Below are 8,468 nucleotides of genomic sequence, written 5' to 3' on the forward strand. Positions count from 1 at the left end.
ATTTTCGAAGAAAATCATCTTCAGTGATGAGGGACATTTTCGCCTGAGTGGATTCATCAATAAGCAGAATTGCCGCATTTGGGCGAATGATAACACAGGCCTACCGCATCTCAGACCCAGAAACCGGACTATATATTTTCGAAGGATTTTGATGCGATAAATCGAAATCTGGCCTCAAAATTGCTCTATCAGCTCGATATATCCTAACCTAAAAGTGCAAAAAACACGGTTTTTTCCCATATTTGAGGTTATATAGCCTTGCAGATGTTTTCTTTCACCAAAAAAATTGGCTGGCATCTTTAAATACAAGTTTTCTTCTTTCAAATGGCGTTTTGTTTGCTCAAATATCATTTTTTTCGCAGAGATATCGCATTTTGAAATTTTCATGTTTCTAAATTTTCCTACACCTGAAAATCGATTGAGATAACATAGACATGATATAGTCGATTACTAATTTTCTTGAATTGAGTCTTATTTTTCTTAAAATTTTGTCTCACACCATAAGTGTGCTAACTCACCAAACCCCTACACTATCTAACCCACGGGTACCGAGTCACACACAGCCCTAACCCCTAGACACCACCCCTGCTATACCGCAAGCAGGCTAACCCACTTAACCCTGGAGACAGTGAGTTCAGTCACATATCTTTCTTGAAAAAAATCTTATTTTTCTTGATGTCTCATAACACAAGTGGGCTAACCAACTTTACTGTTAACCATAATTTGATAATTTTGAGGCCAGATTTGGATTCATCGCATCATAAACCTTCGGAAATCAATAGTCTGGTTTCTGGGTCTGAATGTTGGTTAAATTTTGTCGGCCTGTGTAATCCAAGAGTGATTGCCGAAAAACCAATGCACCCACAAAGAGGCCTGCTTGGTGCGGTTTATAGCCCTCTTGAACCCGAACGGGTGGTATCACAGGCTTGAGTGGGCTCCATTAACACCCGACCTAGCCTACTCTGAATACTCAAATCGACTCAAATCAAAAAAAATAATCTCTAATACTAAATCTCAAGTTTAGTGGCTTGGGACTGGTACCTATAAATTACTGAATTTCAGCACACTTTTAAACAAACAAAATGTAATGAAATGGAAATGAAAAACTAATTTCGTTGTTTGTTTGAAATCTAATTCATGTTAGAAATTTCATTTAATTTTTCGATGTTCGCAAATTATAACCAATGCTCCTTAGCCGAGTTGCGAATCGCTGGCTTCTTAGCTACAGGGCGCCATCTATCTGTGAAGTGCACAGATTAGCGGAAAGTTATATTCACTGCTACCTGCAGTCCACCACTAGGTGGCGGAGCATCTTTACTTTTATGTGTATCGGCAAGTTGTTTTTTCTTACATTTATTGAAAAGTAAAATCGGACATAGTTTGAATAACTGGCTCGTTGGTCTAGGGGTATGATTTCCGCTTAGGGTGCGGGAGGTCCCGGGTTCAAATCCCGGACGAGCCCAAGTAATGTTTCTTTTTTTAAATTTTCTTTTGCTGAGACATGATTAATATGCTTTGAATAAAATTATAAAAAGAAAATTAAGTGTAAAATGGCGAAGCTCTGCTCGTTTATTAAGGGGTTAGGTGGGTTTCAGAGGTTGAAAAATAGAAGATTTTGACTATTTTTTTTTAGTATATAAAATCATATATTTTATTTAAGCAATTCACTGTACCTAAGATACATATGGGCATTTCTCCAATGTCGAATGCGACATTCGTACCCATTCAAAGTGAAAAAAACATATACCAAAACATTATTTTATTTTGACAAAAGGCGAAAGCTATAGCACTTGATTAGCACTATGATTGGTGCTAAGGTTGATTTTGGGAAATTGTTCGTTTTCAAGATAATTACAAAAAATCAAGCCATTCGCATGCGACAAAAACAGAAGTCGCTTTCAAAGCAAAAAAAATCAAACACTTTTTTCAGCGAAACCTGAAGAAATATATTAATGCGACTAATTTTTAAATGTTATGAATTGATGTATCTTAATAATGCTTTTTATTTTATTCAAAAATATTAAGTAGTTTATTTTTTATTTAATTTTAATCATTTGTTTCATCATACTCTTTATGTTTATTTTTTTACTTTTTATGTAATTAGACATGCAAAAGATGATTATAAATGATTTTTAATATATTCAATATATTTATTTTCACAACCAAAATTATAAACTTAACAAAATATCTTCAATAAAGAAAAACAAAAATAAGTATATTAATCTTATATACTATGTAAAAACAAAAAACGGAAACTAACTTAACTGAGAATAGTATTACTAATGTCAAATAAAGTTCTTTTAATGGAATATGCAGTCCTAGCTGCTTCTAACTGTTGGCCATCGCAACAAAACGAATGCAACTGGGATATACCTGGAATATTTTTCACTTCCTTCCATTTTTCGTCCAACTTATAATGAAGAGACAAATTTTCAATTTGAGCAGATGGCATAAAATACATTTTAATTTCATTTGTGTTGTTTTGTGCACATTGATAAAACGATAGTGCATCTGGTAAAACAACGTTTTTAGATTTTGTTATTTGCCACACTTTTCTTTTAATGACGGCTCCAACTCCATCAACGGCTCCCTTTCCGTGAGAACTGGCATTACTAGTCATTAACATAAAGCGCTTAGCTACTAATTTGCCTTCAATTATAATGGCGTCTTTCTTTCCCGAAGCTTGCACACTAATATTATCATTCTGATAAAAAGCATTGACGGCATTAATTAGGCTTTCTGGTACGGTTCTGTTTGATTGGTTAACGTTTTTCTTTTCATCAAACTGCTTATATTTTTTTACCAGGACTTCAAGAACTTTTAGCCTTCTGTGCATGTCTTTTGGTATCGCTTTCTCCACTTTTTTAACAGCTTTCGCCAAGGTTTGTCTACATTCGTAAGATGCGTTTTGGCTTTGACATGCGTATGACATTCCATTTTCTAAGAGTTTTTGGCGCCTCTCTCGTTGTCGTATGCGATTATATTTCCGTTTTTCTTGAATTATATCTTATTTGCCTTCAGCCAGTGCTCTCCACGTCTGTCTAGCTTTCCGCATTCTTTCCTTGTTTCTTAATTTTGTTTTTTGTTTGTAATTTTTTTTCATCATCCTTTAACCTTTCTCTCCACCGTTTACAGTTCGCCTTATTTTTCTCGCCGCCGTTTTTACTCATCTACATTCAAAAATTTTATATTTTGTATTTACATATACTAATAAAGATATTTTCGAACGAAAATTTATTTTGAATCTGTACATTTTACACTTACGATGTCGCACGCTACAAGCTTTAAATAAGTAAAAAGAGCAAAGCGCTGATTATTTTCCAAATTTTTGTTTATTTAATTAGCAATAAAAATATCTATTTGCTACTAATATTTGATGCAAATTGTACAAATACCTTCGACTCACTGATAAGAAATGTTCAAATGTTCGCACGCGACATCGAGTTATACGGTAAATCAAAGAAAAAATTTACCGTAATTGGCAATCGCATCGTTCCTTTTACATTTTCCTTACATTCTTTATATATAAACCGAGACTTAAAAAAGCAAATGTCACGGCATAATATATCTTATCAAGATCATTAATCAAAACAAAACATGCAACAGAAATGTTTAAAATGGAACTTTTGCACTGGTTCGACTTTGCATTCGAATATTTCAAAATGTGGTTTGTACAAATGTATAATTTGTTTACATTAGTTACATTTGATAGATTCCCTATAAAAATATGTTAAAACAACATAATTTTATAGACTTTGAATTTTTTGGCTTCGGTTGACATTTCTGTGGAAATGCCCATATATAAACAGTATTTTGTGAAATTTTTATTTAAAAATTTCGAAAACTCAGCCGTTGGTACCTCATCTTCCTTGACGTCTCAAAAAAAAATGCTCTTGCCGTGGACAGCATAGCTCATTATTGGTTCATCTAAAATCAGAAAACCAAACGGATTTCGTTAGTACATGGATAAATCTCGTTGTTGTACGAAAGAAAAAAAAATCAAAATTTAAATTTATGACAGGCTTTGAACCAAAAAACACATTTTTTAGTGAAATTTTCGACATACATTGGCTAAAAAAAAATTGTTGTAATTAACAAAAAAAAAATCCTTCGTTCAATAACTTGATAATGTTATTTCAAAGATTTGTACAAAATTTGAACTAAATCGCTTCATAACTTTTCGAGATATCGTGCCCACCGACTTAAAAAATGGAGTTTTGAGATAAACACGTATACGAGCGAAGCGCTCAACTGACGTGGCCTAATGGGCGGAACTTCTGAATTGTCTATCTCTTAGAATTTTACTCGGATTGACTTAAAATTTTAGGAGAGTATTTTAAACATACTGTACTATTTAATGAGACAAAAAACAAAATTCGATTTTTTGAAATTTTCAAACCCACCTAACCCCTTAAAGCTACCGGATGGTTTGAAAAGGAACACGTAGGGTAAGGATAAGCTTCAGTGGTATCACATGGACCTGCGAAAGGTCTGAGAGTGTCGCTACGACAACCACCCAACCCACTTACCTACCTATGTATGTGTAAACTCAAGTATTGATAAAAAACAAGTAGAAAACAAAATAAATACATGGATTTTCCTAAACTGTTCGTGCTTAATGTGAGAAACTAAATAAAATTGATCATACATTATAAATGTACATATTTTCTAACCTGTAACTGTATATGTCACTTAGGTATATCTTTTTACAAGTTTTTGGTTATTTCTATCGAAGAAGTACAGAAGAAATAAATACTTTCCATTTAGGTGATATATGTATGTATATATGTATATATGTTTGTGGGCATATAAAATTTATCAAATGGTAGCAAAGTACAAAAAACGAGAGCTAAATATATTCGTACATCCGTATATACAAGCATACATTTAAGTTTTAACAAGTTTGTCAAACATCTTGTGGGCCTGAGATATTTAAAAATATGTACATAGTTACATTCTAAGCTATTCGACATTTATGCAATTATTTTGCGTTTTTTGTTTTATTTGTATACCTACATATATTTGGCCTGTTATTCAAATATGTGTTTGAACAAAGCCATCTCAACTGGCTCGTTGGTCTAGGGGTATGATTTCCGCTTAGGGTGCGGGAGGTCCCGGGTTCAAATCCCGGACGAGCCCAAACTTCGTGGATACTTTTTGTTTTTATTTGCATGATTTTTATATTAACATCGAAGTAAAGAAATATCTATGTAGCAAGTATACACTGTTGGGAAAAATAACAGCAACAAATATTTTCATGTTATTTTTTTACTTCTAATTTATTTTTGAAAACTCCGGACATTTTGTGCCTTACAAGTTCAAACAAATAATGCAAATGAAGAAAATGATATTCTATGTAGGTAGGTTAGATGGCAGAAGTGCCACGGGTGCACCACAAGTAGCTCTAGAGTGCCGATTTGATACCTGCGAAAAATTACAAAACTTTATAAGAAGAAAAACCATCTACAGCCATTCAGTGCTGTTTATGCAGTGGAGGAGACAAATGGGATCTAGGCTGAAAAACTGCCTCAGGCTATTCCCAAAGGGCACACTAAGGAATCTCAAGCGCCTAGGCGTCACGCCAGACATTTACGTCAAATCCAAATGTTCTACAACATAATAAAATTTCATCGAGTTTAAGAAGCATTCACTGGAGAAAATAATGGAAACAAAAAGTTTTACTACAACAAATAACTACTTAAAAAAAATGTGAGCCGTCATGGGACGCCTGGCAGATGTGAACCATCTTGTGTGTACAAGTAATATGCGTAAAAGATAATATTATTACACGAATTAAATATAGCCTAATGAAAAAATGAAGTATTACGAATTTCTTACATAAAATGGTAACTTTATTTAATAAACATTTATTTACATGTGATATCAAAATTCGATATTAATATCAAGCCACAATTTAAATATTTTCATCTGTGACTTCAGTAATAGTTATATTCGATGTTTCCTCTGCCGAAATTACTGTGACGATTGGTCGATGATAACTAAAGTACGTTACAAAAGTTATCAAGATATCTCACAAAATATATATATGTATACCTCAGTATACCGTGGCGACCCGTCGCCACACCGTACACTCTACTACACATAAAACATATATATATATAAAAGAATATATAATGGGTTTTTTAATAGGTGCGCTTCAACTTTTTTCCGATAGGGAGGGCGAACGACGCAATATTTTTTATTTTTCGCTTGCCATTTGTAAACTTCATTAGTATACATTTCATCATGGAACGCTACACACTTGAGCAACGATTGCAAATCGTGCAAATTTTTTATGAAAATAATCGTTCTGTTGCTGCTACTTTAAGAGCATTACGGCCATTTTACGGTCCATTTAACAAGCCGTCCCGTTTTGGGGTTATGTGAAGTCATTGGTCTACAGTAACAAGCCGGCGACGATTTGTGAGCTCAGAGCCAATATTGAACGCGAAATTGCTGGAATTTCGTCCGATTTATGCAAAAGAGTGGTCGAAAATTGGGTTCAACGATTGGACTTCGTAAAACGTGCACGCGGTGGTCATGCAAAAGAAATCGAATTTCATACTTAAATGTATATGTTCAAACTTGATAATAAAAAAAAAATTAGTTAAAAAAGTCAAACCGTTTGTGTTTTATTCAAAAAAGTTCAAAAGTTGAAGCGCTCTTACTGAAAAACCCTATATTATAATTCGGCATAGAACCTCAATTATGCCTCAGCGTCATCGAAAATTTGGACCATTGGATGGAAGTGTGCCGCCGAGGCCGCGACAGCCATTTGGCCGATATTTCGTTCCATACGTAATTCAGCCGTACCATAAAAAAATTGTATTTTATTCAAAATCAACACCGGCCCTTGAAACTTAACCACCCTTTACAAAACCTGGCAACTTTCTACTTTTGCCGTACTACAAGTGCGCCGAAAATAACAACTGTTCAAGGAAAAACTTTTTTGTAACGCGCAAATTTTTATCGATGGTGCAGCAGTTTTTCTTAATCCACAGTTTGAAAAATTTAGGCCCAGAAGTGAAACTTCTTAGGCGACGATGGAGAATAAAATTTCAAGGCCATGCAACGTTGTGGGCATTTTCGTTCCGCGAGAGAGAAAAAAGCTATAACGTAGAGGAAAAGGAGAGAGAGAGAGCTATACCTTATATATATCTTAGGTACACTTTAGACTATTTTTTCTGAGTTTTTCCTTGTGGTTGCTAATTTCTAGTGAGAATAACACTGCCTACGTTTTGGCGCTTGTTTGTTGGTGCAAACTTGTAGGAAATAAATTTTTCTGCCTACTTTTTGGCGTTATATTTCCTTGGAGCCTACTGTTTGGGGCATTTTTTGGCCCCATTTTTTTTGGTGCCTACTTTTTGGCGCTTTTGTCCGTTTCCTGGATAGTGATTGGCAGACAATGGCAGTTGATTGCCAATCATTTGATATGCCCTTTATACTTTGCACTAGTTTATCATAATCTGAAAATGTCATCGCTCCATCTGCATCAGCAAAAAGAAGGTAGTGCCCTTTCACACTTAGCATTCCCAGACGAACAGCACCGCTTTTTCCGCGGTTTTCAATAAGCTCTAGTACTCGAAATTTCTCCACAGCGCATCGTTTGGAATACTTCAATGCAAGTGAAAGTGTTTCATCATTGCTGCCATCACTAACGACGATAATTTTGGAAGTAAACCTTTCATTTTTTAACTTTTTCTCCAGGTAACTCAAGCATTCATCTAGCATTTTGGTCATCTGCTATCGATGGAAAATCCACATTTTGTTTCGCTACTGGATCGAGCGTTTCCTCCTTACTTCTTTTTATAACTGGACAAAGTTTTGTAATCGCTTTTTGTACAACAAAGAGGGCAGACAATACCGATAAGCCGGTGCAAGCTCAATCAGACACGTGAAGCTTATATTATTTCAGAAGCGATTGATTTCAAACAGCATTACTTCAGGAAATAAACAAACAGTAAAGATAAAACGCCACATAATTCGCATCAGGATTTTTGACGATTTGTAAACTACAGCAATTGTTTTAACTGTTGTCAAAGAGCTGTCCTCGTGTCTAAGATTTGATTAAGATTATTCGCCTAACAGCCTGATCAATTTAAAATTTATTCTTGAAACTAGCAGAAAATCGCCGAACAAGCAAAGCTCTTGTCTTATTTATGCCTCTCACAAACAAACTAAACAGGCTATATCGTCCCCTTAGTATAACAATAGCCTATGTACTCATAGGCTATTATTTTTTTTATTGAATATTTGGACTCTCCATCGTCGATTTTATATGTGGTCAAAATTTTGTCAAATTCTAGTTCCACAAAGTGGGTCAAAACGTCAGTCAAAAAATAATAAATATTTACAGACATAACGAGATTTGAGTGAGAGCTACTTTCGACAAAAAGTTTGAAATTCATTTTCTCAAAACATCAAAAAATTTATAGGCTATTTTTATACTAAGGGGACGATATATTCGA

At 34.4% G+C, this 8,468-nt stretch overlaps 2 non-coding genes across 2 annotated transcripts; both read left to right on the top strand.

Annotated features, from left to right (window-relative positions):
* Positions 1-1,390: 1,390 nt before the first annotated feature.
* Trnap-agg (transfer RNA proline (anticodon AGG)) lies at positions 1,391-1,462 on the top strand. Its single transcript has one exon. It is a non-coding gene; the product is annotated as a tRNA-Pro (tRNA).
* A 3,605-nt stretch (positions 1,463-5,067) lies between these two features.
* Positions 5,068-5,139, top strand: Trnap-agg (transfer RNA proline (anticodon AGG)). The gene has a single exon. It is a non-coding gene; the product is annotated as a tRNA-Pro (tRNA).
* The last annotated feature ends 3,329 nt before the right edge of the window (positions 5,140-8,468 follow it).

This window comes from Anastrepha obliqua, chromosome 5 (assembly GCF_027943255.1).
Source record: "Anastrepha obliqua isolate idAnaObli1 chromosome 5, idAnaObli1_1.0, whole genome shotgun sequence".
Lineage (NCBI taxonomy): Eukaryota > Metazoa > Arthropoda > Insecta > Diptera > Tephritidae > Anastrepha > Anastrepha obliqua.